Here is a 13289-nt window from a genome sequence, read left to right on the forward strand (position 1 = left end):
GTATGCAGGTCAGGAAGCAATAGTTAGAACTGGACATGGAACAACAGACTGGTTCCAAATAGGAAAAGGAGTATGTCAAGGCTGTATATTGTCACCCTGCTTATTTAACTTCTATGCAGAGGACATCATGAGAAATGCTGGGCTGGAGGAAGCACAAGCTGGAATCAAGATTGCCGGGAGAAATATCAATAACCTCAGATATGCAGATGACACCACCCTTATGGCAGAAAGTGAAGAGGAACTCAAAAGCCTCTTGATGAAAGTGAAAGTGGAGAGTGAAAAAGTTGGCTTAAAGCTCAGTATTCAGAAAACGAAGATCATGGGATCTGGTCCCATCACTTCATGGGAAATAGATGGGGAAACAGTGGAAACAGTGTCAGACTTTATTTTCTGAGGCTCCAAAATCACTGCAGATGGTGACTGCAGCCATGAAATTAAAAGACGCTTACTCCTTGGAAGGAAAGTTATGACCAACCTAGATAGCATATTCAAAAGCAGAGACATTACTTTGCCAACAAAGGTCCGTCTTGTCAAGGCTATGGTTTTTCCAATGGTCATGTATGGATGTGAGAGTTGGACTGTGAAGAAGGCTGAGTGCCGAAGAATTGATGCTTTTGAACTGTGGTGTTGGAGAAGACTCTTGAGAGTCCCTTGGACTGCAAGGAGATCCAACCAGTCCATTCTGAAGGAGATCAACCCTGGGTGTTCTTTGGAAGGACTGATGCTAAAGCTGAAACTCCAGTACTTTGTCCACCTCATGCAAAGAGTTGACTCATTGGAAAAGACTCTGATGCTGGGAGGGATTGGGGGCAGGAGGAGAAGGGGACGACAGAGGATGAGATGGCTGGATGGCATCACTGACTCGATGGATGAGAGTCTGAGTGAACTCCGGGAGTTGGTGATGGACAGGGAGGCCTGGAGTGCTGCGATTCATGGGGTTGCAAAGAGTTGGACAAGACTGAGTGACTGAACTGAACTGAACTGAACTGAATCATAAATTGGTGGTGAATTTTGTCAAGGCCTTTTCTGCATCTATTGAGATGATCATATGGTTTTTATATTTCAGTTTGTTAATATGGTGTACCACATTGATTGATTTGCATATATTGAAGAATCCTTGCAGTCCTGGAATAAACCCAGCTTGATCATGGTATATGAGCTTTTTGATGTGTTGCTCAATTCTGTTTGGTAGAATTTTGTTGAGGATTTTTGCATCTATGTTCATCAATAATATTGGCCTGTAGTTTTCTTTTTTTGTGTTGTCTTTGTCTGGTTTTGCTATCAGGGTGATGGTGGCCTCATAGAATGAATTTGAAAGTGTTCTTTCCTCTGCAATTTTTTGAAAGAGTTTTAGAAGGATAGGCATTAGCTCTTCTCTAAATGTTTGGTAGGATTCTCCTGTGAAGCCATCTGGTCCTGGGCTTTTGTTTTTTGGGAGATTTTTGATCAAAGCTTCAATTTCAGTGCTTGTAATTGGGTTGTTTATAATTTCTATTTCTTCCTGGCTCAGTCTGGGAAGACTGAAATTTTCTAAGAATCAAAGAATCCATTTCTTCCAGGTTATCTATTTTATTGCCATTTAATTGTTCATAATATTCTCTTATAATCCTTTGTATTTCTGCATTGTCTGTTGTAACCTCTCCGTTTTCATTTCTAATATTGTTGATTTGATTCTTCTCTCTTTTTTTCTTGATGAGTCTGGCTAACGGTTTGTCAATTTTGTTCATCTTCTCCAAGAACCAGCTTTTAGTTTTATTAACCTTTACTATTGTTTCTTTCATTTATTTTTCATTTATTTCTGCTCAGATCTTTATGATTTCTTTCCTTCTACCAATTTTGGGGATTTTTTTGTTCTTATTTTTCCAGTTGTTTTAGGTGTAATGTTAGGTTGTGTATTCGATGTTTTTCTTGTTTCTTGAGGTAGGATTGTATTGCTATAAACTTCCCTCTTAGGACTGCTTTTGCTGCCTCCCATAGGTTTTGAGTTGTCATGTTTTCATTGTCATTTGTTTCTAGAAATTTTTTGATTTCCCTTTTGATTTCTTCTGTAACCTTTTGGTTACTTAGAAATGTGTTGTTTAGTCTCCATGTGTCTGTGTTTGTTACATTTTTTTTCTTGCAATTGATATCTAGACTTATAGTACTGTGGTTCAAGAAGATGCTTGATACCATTTCAGTTTTCTTAAATTTACTGAGGTTTGATTTGTGACCCAAGATGTGGTCTCTCCTGGAGAATGGTCCATGTCCATTTGAGAAGAAGGTGTATTCTTCTGCATTTGGATGGAATGTCCTGAAGATATCAATGAGATCCATCTCATCTAATGTATCATTTAAGACTTATGTTTCCTTATGAATTTTCTGTTTTAATGATCTGTCCACTGGTGTGTGTGTGGTGTTAAAATTTCCAACTATTATTGTGTTACTGTCAGTTTCTCCTTTTATATCTGTTAATGTTTGTCTTATGTATTGAGGTGCTCCTATGTTGGGTGCATCAGTTCAGTTCAGTTGAGTTCAGTCACTCAGTCGTGTCCGACTCTTTGCGACCCCATGAATTGCAGCATGCCAGGCCTCCCTGTCCATCACCAACTCCTGGAGTTCACTCAAACTCACGTCTATTGAATCAGTGATGCCATCCAGCCATCTCATCCTCTGTTGTCCCCTTCTCCTCCTGCCCCCAATCCCTCCCAGCATCAGAGTCTTTTCCAATGAGTCAATTCTTTGCATGAGGTGGACAAAGTACTGGAGTTTCAGCTTTAGCATCATTCCTTCCAAAGAAATCCCAGGGTTGATCTCCTTCAGAATGGACTGGTTGGATCTCCTTGCAGTCCAAGGGACTCTCAAGAGTCTTCTCCAACACCACAGTTCAAAAGCATCAATTCTTCAGTGCTCAGCTTTCTTCACAGTCCAACTCTCACATTCATACATGACCATTGGAAAAACCATAGCCTTGACTAGATGGACCTTTGTTGTAGATATTTACAATTGTTATGTTTTCCTCTTGGATTGATCCCTTGATAATTATGTAGTGTCCTTCCTTATCTCTGGTAATCTTCTTTATTTTAAGGTCTCATATGAAGATTGCTACTCCAGCTTTGTTTTGCTTCCCATTTGCATGGAATATATTTTTCCATTCTCTCACTTTGGTCTATATGTATCTTGAGGTCTGAACTGGGTTTCTTGTAGACAGCATATATATGGGTCTTGTTTTTTATACATTCAGCCAATCTGTGTCTTTTGGTTGGAGCATTTAATCCATTTACATTTAAAGTAATTATTGATATATATGCTCCTATTGCTATTTTCTTAATTCTTTGGGGTCAATTTTGTAGATCTTTTTTCTTCCCTTTTATTTCTTGACTATCTAAGTCCCTTTAATGTTTGTTCTAAAGCTGGTTTGGTGGCGCTGAATTCTCTTAACTTTTGCTTGTCTGAAAAGCTTTTTATTTCTCCATCAATTCTGAGTGAGATCCTTACCGGGTACAGTAATCTTGTTTGTAGATTTTCCCCTTTCACTACTTTAAATATATCCTGCCATTCCCTTGTGGCCTTCAGAGTTTCAGCTGAAAGATCAGCTGTTAAATTTATGGGGTTTCCCTTGTATGTTATATGTTGCTTTTCCCTTGCTGCTTTTAATACTCTTTCTTTGTGTTTAGCCTTTGTTCATTTGATTAGTATGTGTTTTGGAAGTTTCTCCTTGGATTTATCCTGTATGGGACTCTTTGTGCCTCTTGGACTTGATTGACTATTTCCTTTTCCATGTTGGGGAAATTTTCATCTATAATCTCTTCAAAAATTTTCCCATACCCTTTCTTTTTGTCTTCTTCTTCTGGGACCCCCTATAATGCAAATGTTTGTGCATTTGATATGGTCCCAGAGGTCTCTGAGACTGTCCTCAGTTCTTTTCATTCTATTTGCTTTATTCTGCTCTTCAGAAGTTATTTCCACCATTTTATTTTCCAGCTCACTGATTCGTACTTATGCATCAGATATTCTGATATTGATTCCTTCTAGAATATTTTTGATTTCAGTAATTGTGTTGTTTCTGTATGTTTATTCTTTAATTCTTATATGTCTTTGTTAATTGATTCTTGCATTTTCTCCATTTTGTTTTCAACATTTCTGATCATCTTTACTATCATTATTCTGAATTCTTTTTCAGGTAGTTTGCATATTTCCTCTTTATTTATTTGGACTTCTATGTTTCTAGTTTTTTCCTTCATTTGTGCAGTATTTCTCTGCCTTTTCATTATTTTTTTTTAAGTTATTGTGTTTGAGGTTTCCTTTCCCCAGGCTTCAAGGTTGAATTCTTTCTTCCTTTTGGTCTGTCCTTTAAAGTTGGTCCAGTGGTTTGTGTAATCTTCTTATAGGGTGAGATTTGTGCTGAGTTTTTTTTTTTTTTTTTTTAATTTTACATAATTGTATTAGTTTTGCCAAATATCAAAATGAATCCGCCACAGGTATACATGTGTTCCTTGAGTTTTTGTTTGTTTGTTTTTCCTCTGATGGGCAAGGCTGAGTGAGGTGGTAATCCTGTCTGCTGATTATTGGGTTTGTATTTTTGTTGTTTAGATGAGGCGTCCTGCACAGGGTGCTATTGGTGGTTGGGTGATGCTGGGTCGTATATTCAAGTGGCTTCCTTTGTGTGAGTTCTCACTATTTGATATTCCCTCGGTTTAGTTCTCCGATAGTCTAGGATGTTTGAGTCAGTGCTCCCACTCCAAAGGCTCAAGGCTTGATCTCTGGTCAGGAATGAAGATTCCACAGTGGTTTGTTATGGCATTAAGTGAGATTAAAACAAATATCCAAAAAGGAGAAACCAAAGATGATCCCCAGACAAATGGCAGTTACAAAATAAGGCAAATAATAATTAAAATAATGGAATATACACATACACATAGACACCCGTGAGCAAAGTAAAAATAGTCCAGCAAAAATAAACTACAGTAGATTGACCCAGAAAACAAAGGAAATCAAAAATTATATTTACCAGTTAAGAACAAAACTTACTTAAGCACTAACTGGAAAACAAAGCTAATGCAAGTTGCCAAGTGGGGGAATAAAGCAATGAAAACAAAACGAACAAATATCTTGAGAGGAAAGGAAAGAAAGAATAGATATGCAAAGTTAGATAGAGGTAGATAAAGAAAATTTATATACGTTAAAGGCTAACTGCAAGGGGAAAAGAACAGTAGGAAAGGCAAACAAAGGAATAAATGTAGGAAAAAAATAATAGGTTAAAAAATTAAAAATTAAAACTAAAAAAAGAAGAATATGGAAGAAGAAAGAAAAAAAAGAGAGAGAGAGAGAGAGAGAAACTCCACAGAACGCAAAAGCCCAATGTAAAGGCAGAGGTTTATAACAGTAGAAAGTGTGACTGAATATACACATATACATATACACCCATAAACAAAATCAAAGCAGTACAACAAAAATAAAGTACAATAGATTGACCCAGTGAACAAAGGAAACCAAAAATTATATTCACCGGAACAAAATTAATTAAAGCACAAACTGAAAAACAAAACTAAAGCAAGGTGCCAATTGGGGAATAAAGTAATGAAAATAAAACTAACAAATGTTTTGAGAGGAAAGCAGAGAAAGGAAAGAAAGAAAGAATAGATATTCAAAGTTAGATAGAGGCAGATAAAGAATATATACATTAAAATTTAACTGCAATGGGAGAAGAATAATAGGGAAAACAAGCAAAGGAATAAATGTACAAAAATTAATAGTAAGTTTAAAAATTAAAATTAAGAAAAGAGAAAAGCAAAAAAAAAAAAGGAAAACTCCACAGAATTGCAAAAGCCCAACATAGAGGCAGATGTTTATGACAACAATAAAAATTGTGACTGAGGAAAAAAAAATAGCTCAAAAGCTTAATTGGATTTCTTAATGTCAATAAAATGACAACTACAATAGAGGAAGAAAAAAAGGAAAAAAGAAGAAGAAAAATAAATCTAAAAGAATTTACAGAGCAAGACAAAAAATAATAATAAATGTTTTTCTTGAGTCACTGCTGTCAGAGTCCTTTCCCTCACTGGGAGTCACAATCCACCTCATCTCCCTAGGATGCCCTCCAACACTGTGCTGATCTCTGGACCTGCTGAGGGGGCAGCTCAGATTCTAATCTGCTCCTACTCCTGTGTTCTTGCCTCCAGTGTCCACGGCTATCAGAACTAGTGCATTTTCTTTTGTGGGAGCTCTCAGTGGCCTTTTATATATTCCATAGACACAGAGTCTGCCTAGTTGATCATATGGATTTAATCTGCAGCTTGTACAGCTGGTGGGAAGGGTTTGGGTCTTCTTCCTTAGCCACACTGCCCCTGGATTTTAATTGTGGTTTTGTTTCCACCTCTGCATGTGGGTCATCCACTGGGGTTTGCTCCTGAGGTGCCCTAAAGGACTTGGGTCTGCCCCAGTGAGGGCCAGGTGTGGAGGTGGTGCAGCTGCCTGGGTCACAGGGGTTCTGGCAGCACCAGGTACTCAGGGGGGTTGGCGGTTAGGGCAGCAGGAAATATAGTGCTTTAGAAGGGCATGGCAACCAGTATTGGCCAGTACACTCCTGTATTCTTGGCTGGAGAAACCCTCTCTGACAGAGAAGCCTGGCAGGCCACAGTCCACATGGTTGCAAGGAGTTGAACATGACCAAAGCGATGCTGCGTGCATAAATACAAGACTTTTCCCCCCTGTGTCAGCTCTGCCCCAGTGACAGTTGAATGTGATGGTGGCGCAGCTGCTTGGATTTCGGGGACCCTGGTGGCACCAACTGTACAGGGACACGGACTGCCTCCACTGCAGGGGTTACGGCCCGATCAGAGCCTTTTTTTTTTAGCCTCTTGTTGCTGATCAGAAGGCCTCTTTGGCCGGTCTTTCTCCATAGCTCTGCCTGTTCAGGCACTTAGAGGACTCCCTTGCCTGGGGTCCTTCTCTGTTGTTTGGCGCGTCAGGCACATAGAGGGACCCCCTGGCTGGGGTCCTTCTCTGTATATCAGTGCATCAGGCACATAGAGGGGCCCCCTGACTGGGGTCCAACTCTGTATATTGGCACATCAGGCACTTAAAGGGGCACCCTGGGTGGGGTCCTACCATGTAGTTCCGTGCATCAGTCACCTATAGAAGTACCCTGGGTGGAGTCCTACTCTGTAGTTCAGTGTGTCAAGTGCTTGATGGGCCAGCCTCTCTATTATTCAGCTGCCATTGCTGGCATGTGGGGAGAAAGAGGCTATGGAGATGGCTTCACCCACTATGCTGACTCAGCAGTATCTCCTTGCTTCCATGGCTGCCTGACTTTCCTCCACAGGCATTTCCCACCATGATCTTCTCCCTCACAGCCCCTCGATCTGTCTCTCTGCAGTCCACAGCAGCCCTCTCCCTGGGATTGCTCCACAATCCCTAAACCCCAGCTCCCAGCCACTTCACCTTCCAGGGGATCAGTGTCCCTGTCCAGGGTATGTATGGCTGCGGCAAGGACTGTCTGATTCTCATTCCATTTAGGCTGCCACTGATCAGCTGTTTCACTCTCAGCCTTAAATGTTTCTCCTCTGACTCAGACAATTGCCACGCTGTGCGCATAGGACCTCTGCTTCAGTCCCCCCTCCTGCTGAGGGCAGGTCCAGCCCTGCTAGCACTCCTGTTTTTCCCCCTAGTTCCTTCATCCTACCGAGTTTTGCGTGGTCCTATATATTCTTTTCCACTGGTCAGATACTCCTGTCCACTCTCAGCTGGTGTTCTGCATGCACTTCTGTGTCTGAAGGTATATTCCTGATGCATCCATGGAGAGAGATGTTCTCCACGTCCACCTACTCCTCTGCCATCTTGTTCTCCCACACTCTCCTGTTCTTTCTTATTTCAGCTGATTTTCATGTGCTTCCTTATTTCTTGCCTGTGTAACTTACTATAACTTCCCTCCCCAAGTCCATTTTATGGGATATGTCTGATTAAGTAGTCCTAGTCAAATTTTTTGAAATGTTAGCTTAGCTATGTCTTTGTAATTTATGGATTTGAATCTTTATTTCAGGAACGTTTATTCAAATATACACTTGATTCTCCCCCTATTTCATGAGCTCTTTTCTTTGAGAATAGTGATAATTTTTATGTTGTCTTATCCCTATTTGCCATCTTCTTCCTTAGTTTATCTGTTTGTTCTTTTTCATTTCATTTTGTTATTTCCTCAAGCCTATTGTCTTTGTTTCTGGATGTGCTTTTATCCATGTCTGTTTTCCTTTTTGGGGGTCTAAGGAGAAATTCATTTCTGTAAAGAGTGTTAGTCACTTAGTCGTGTCTGACTTTGTTACCCCATGGACTGTAGCCTGTCAGGCTCCTTTGCCCATGGAATTCTACAGGCAGGAATACTGGAGCGGGTAGCCATTTCCTTCTCCAAGGAATCTTCCAACCTAGGGATTGAACCCAGTTCTCCTGCATTGCAGGCAGATTCCTTACCATCTGAACCACCAGGGATGCCCCAATATATTTTAACTATATTTTACAGCTAAAATATAGACCAAATAATGCTCAAATTGACTGTGGTAACAGGGGCAGATGGGCTGGTAAAATTTTTGGATTGTCCCTCTGGGAAGGTGGAGTCTTTGTTTAATCAGAAGAATCTGAAGGGGTAAAGAAAATTGCTAGAGTGGGGACAGGGGTGGAGAAAGTTGGGCTCACCCTTCCCACCCTGAATAATTTCATATTCAGAAGAGTTCATTCCTGAGATCCATAAGCTCACTTTTCATCTCCTGTTCTCTCTTTACCTCTTGCTTGATCACCTGTTTTTCAGGCTTATTTTGTCAGGAAGGGCAACTTGGTTTTAATTTCTTTGAATATTAGGTGCACTATTTGTTTGAAATTGACCTGTTTTGTAGGAAAGGCCCTGAAATTCTGTGTTCTTCATTTCACTTTTGTTTGTTTCTTTCCCTTTTCTTCAGTATCTCTGCTTCCATCAGGGAGATGGATATTTCAGAAAGAATGAAGAATAAAAACAAGTGATAGCTTCTGAAATAAAAAAAAAATAGTGAAAGTTGCTCAGTAAGTTTTGAGAGAGAATTTTGTGTGCTCAGTCACTCAGTTGTGTCCAACTCTGTGACTTCATGGACTGCAGCACACCAGGCTGCTTTGTCTTCTCTTCCAGAGTTGGCTCAAATTCATGTTCATTGAGTCCATGACGCTATCTAATTATCTCATCCTCTTCTGCCCCCTTTTCCTTTTATCTTCAATCTTTCTCAGCGTCAGGGTCTTTTCCAGTGAGTCAGCTCTTCACATTAGGTGGCTAGAGTATTAGAGCTTCAGCTTCAGCATCAGCCTTTCCAATGAATATTCAGGGTTGATCTCCTTTAGGATTGACTGGTTTGATCTCCTTGCTATCCAAGGGATTCTAAAGAGTCTTCCCCAACACCACAGTTCAAAAGCATCAATTCTTTGTCACTCAGCCTTCTTTATGATCTAACTCTCACATCTATACATGACCACTGGAAAGACCATGGTTTTGACTATATGGATCATTATTGGCAAAGTGATGTCTCAGCTTTTTAACATGCTGTCTAGGTTTGTCATAGTTTTCCTTCCAAGGAACAAATGTCTTTTAATTTCATGGCTTCAGTCATCATCTGCAGTGATTTTGGAGCCCAAGAAAATAAAATCTGTCACTATTTCTACTTTTTCCCCTTCTATTTGCCATGAAATGATGGGACCAGATGCCACAATCTTAGTTTTTTGATTATTGAGTTTCAAGCTGGCTTTTTAACTCTCTTCTTTACCCACATCGACCAAGGGCTGAATCTGGATGACCCAGCACATAGATTTCTCATGGAGTTTAAAAAAGATACACTTTCAGCCAATGATGGTGAATACCTTTATATCAGATAAGTAGAGGCCTGCTTTCCAACAGTAGAAGGAAGATATGATATAGGAAACATTCAACAAAAGGTTGCTTGTGTTCCAGCATAGAAAGGAGGAGAGAGAAGTGAAAGAGGGAAGAGATTCTGGAAGCATGTACATGAAAGGGTGAAGGGCTTTCACCTCAGTTTCCTGCTTAGGATTCTGAGAGGAGCTTACCTCAGACTCTCCTGTGGAAATCTGGCTACTTCACAGTCACGTTTTTGGAGGCTCTTATGTTTTGTTTCCCTGTTGTCTTATGTGTCCCTTCAGAGGCAAACCCAAGGAAAGGATTTATATACAGGAGGATTTACTTGGGGCATGGTCCCAGGAAACACCAATAGGTTAGTGGAGAAGTTAAGTATAATGGAAGAAAGCCAATAAGGGTGCAGTGCTGGAATACTCCATGGACCTTCTCCTGTGTGTCTCCTTCACTTAGCACACTGAACACTTCATTGTGACACTTCTGATCACCACACGTGTGGGGTTCTTTCCGTGTGCCAAGCAATTCTCCATGACACCAGTTGAGTGTCTCACAATTTAACTGAACTCTGACCCCGTCTACTGGAGGTGGTGTCAGATCCCCTAGGTTAAGGTCTCGGTCCCCAAGACTGCCCCAGCCCTGTTCAAGTGCCAACTACAAGGAGCAGATCCTCAGGGCACCCAGCACTTCTGTCTAACTTGGCCGCCAATCAGGGTTCCCATGATGCCCTCCTCAGATTCCATTAATTCTAGAGCAGCTCACTGAGTGGAGGGAACCACGTACATTTACCAATTTGAAGGATGTTTTAAAGGATACAGGTGAGCAGCCAGATGAAGAGATACCTGGGAGGGTCCTGAGCACAGGAGCTCCTGTCCTGGTGGAGGTGGGCTGCCTTACACTGACCACCACCCCCTCCAGGGTGGATGTGTTCACCAACCTGCAAGCCTCTAAACCCACCAATATTGGGATTTTTATGGAGGCTTCATCATGTGGGCCTGCCCCATCATTAACTCCATTTTCAGTCCTTCTCCCTTCTCAAGATAATGTGGGGGTAGAGCTAAAATTCCAAGCTTCTAACTTTCTAATTCCTAGCTTTCTTGTGACGAGCTCCACCCACGAACCACCTAGGGGCTCACTCAGAGTTGCCTATTGGAACAAAAGACCCTCCCATCACCCAAGAAACTACAAGTGTTCTCAGGAGCCCTACATCAGGAACCAGAGTCAAGGACCAAATATTCGAGCAAGGGATGTTCCCTGTGCTCTTATCACTTTTAGGAAATTACAAGGTTCTCGGGATCTCTGTGCCAGGAACCAGAGGCAGAGACCAATATACAGATTTTCTATTATCTCACAGATGTGCTGTCAAACAAGTGACCACGTGGGCAACTGGCGTCTAACCTTGCTGGGGAGGCTGGGGATTACATTAGAACACGTATCTCAGATGACCCACACCTCGGCAAAGGGGCTGGGGTCTTTATCTCCCAGATAGTCATTGGTGCTGCTCCCAAAGGACCTTAATTGTCTGGTGTTTCCAGCCTGTCATGTGCCTGTGAGTAGCCGCTGGTGTCCAGAGAAAGTCTTCAGCCCTAAAACCAAGTTGGCCAATGAAGTCAGGCTGGTGGCCATGGGAATGGAAAGCATTGTCTGGACACTGACTGTATCTCATACAACTGGTCTTTCACTTCCACGTGTAAGGATGCTGACTTCATGTGGCGTCCCGACGCTAAGGCTCTGTGACACCTAGGCTGAGGCAGACAGGGTCCAGGCAGAGACTGGGGGACCCTCAGCCAGGAGGGCCAGGGGGAGGCTGCCTGAACTGGAAAACAGAGGCAGGAACTTCAAGGCCCTGTGGGCTCACACCGCAGTGCAGTTATGTGGAGACAGACGTGGCCTCTTTATTTCTGTGTGTAACAAGTCTTATCTGAAGCCTCTAGGTTCTGATTGGTAGGAAAAACAGTCCCATGTTAAGCCTATTACATTAAAAAACCTACTCTGGCCCTAAAAGCTAAACAGTGTGTTCAGGTGAAGTTCAATCCACTGAGATATGCTCAGGCTGCCAGGTCCCTTCTCTTCCCACGTCTGCCACTTGCAACGGCTCCACAAGTAACACCAGGCGCCTGGAGAGAGGGCTGGGCCCTCCTAGGCTTCTCGCGGTGCAGGACTCAGGGTGTGACAGCAGTGTCCTCAGGTGTGACATCCTCTGTGTCATACTTTACACTTCATGTAAGCTTTGGCTAAGGTTTATTTTACTTAGCCATCATCCCAGTTTTAGAGTCATTGTTTACATTTCACACTACTCATCAGCTCACCGTGTCACCCCTCTTCCTTGATAACCAAGCTCCCAACTGTCCACCACATAAGTGGTCCTGTGACACCATCAGAGGGCCTCACCCACTGGTCACAGGGATTATCAATCTAAGGAATGAGCTTGGACCCCAGGCTGGCCCAGTCCAGCTCTAATTATGATTGTTCAATCTGGAGCTGATACGTTGGAAGGAAGTGAATCTGGAATTACAGACGATGGTGTCCCTTCCTTGGTGGAGAAGCTGCTTGCAGAGAATGAGGCAGGCATCACTGGGAGGCAGAAATGAGAGCGAGAGGGACAGTCTTGATGGAATTAAAATTCCCACTTCTGGTAACACCTAAAGCCAACCTTTGGCCTTTCTGTAACTTGGTTATGTGAGCCTGACAAGTCACTTCAGAGTTTGCTTCTAATACTTGTAAGCAAGAGAATTTGCAAGGGAAAGTTACTACTGCTGTGTAACTCATAATTCAGTAAGTGGGAGTGAAAAGCAAATTCAGACATTTAATAACGTAACTGTGTACAACCACTTGGGAAAAACAATTTGACGTTACCTGCTCAAGTTAAAGTTGTGTGCCAATGATCTAGGAATTCCACTGCTAAAGATTCAATCATGAGAAACTTGCACGTGGGCAAAAGGCATGTCTAAGAATGTTAATAGCATCATTTTTGATAACATAATAAATCCTCAAACTGGAAACAACCCAAATACCTTTTACATGAAAGTAAGAATCAGTGCTTTATGATATATATTCAGAAAATTGAATATAGAACACTGAAAATGAATGAAGTACAGATGCACTTATTGACCTGGTAAATATATTAAAAAAAGGGAATGCTGAATAAATAAAATTTATTGAACATGCTGCTACATGATTTCATTTATTTAATGCTTAAAACCTCTGGAGCAGGAACTGGCAACCCACTCCAGTATTCTTGCCTGGAGAATTTCATGGACAGAGGAGCCTGGCGGGCTACAGTCCATGGGGTCGCAAAGAGTCAGACACGACTGAGTGACTAACACACACAATGCTTGAAACATGTCAAGCTAAGCAATATGTGTAATTATATGTACCACATACACTTGGTAAAATTGCAGAGAAAGGCATGGAGTGATAGTCATGAAATTTAAAATAG

This window comes from Bubalus bubalis, chromosome 10 (assembly GCF_019923935.1).
Source record: "Bubalus bubalis isolate 160015118507 breed Murrah chromosome 10, NDDB_SH_1, whole genome shotgun sequence".
Classification (NCBI taxonomy): Eukaryota; Metazoa; Chordata; class Mammalia; order Artiodactyla; family Bovidae; genus Bubalus; species Bubalus bubalis.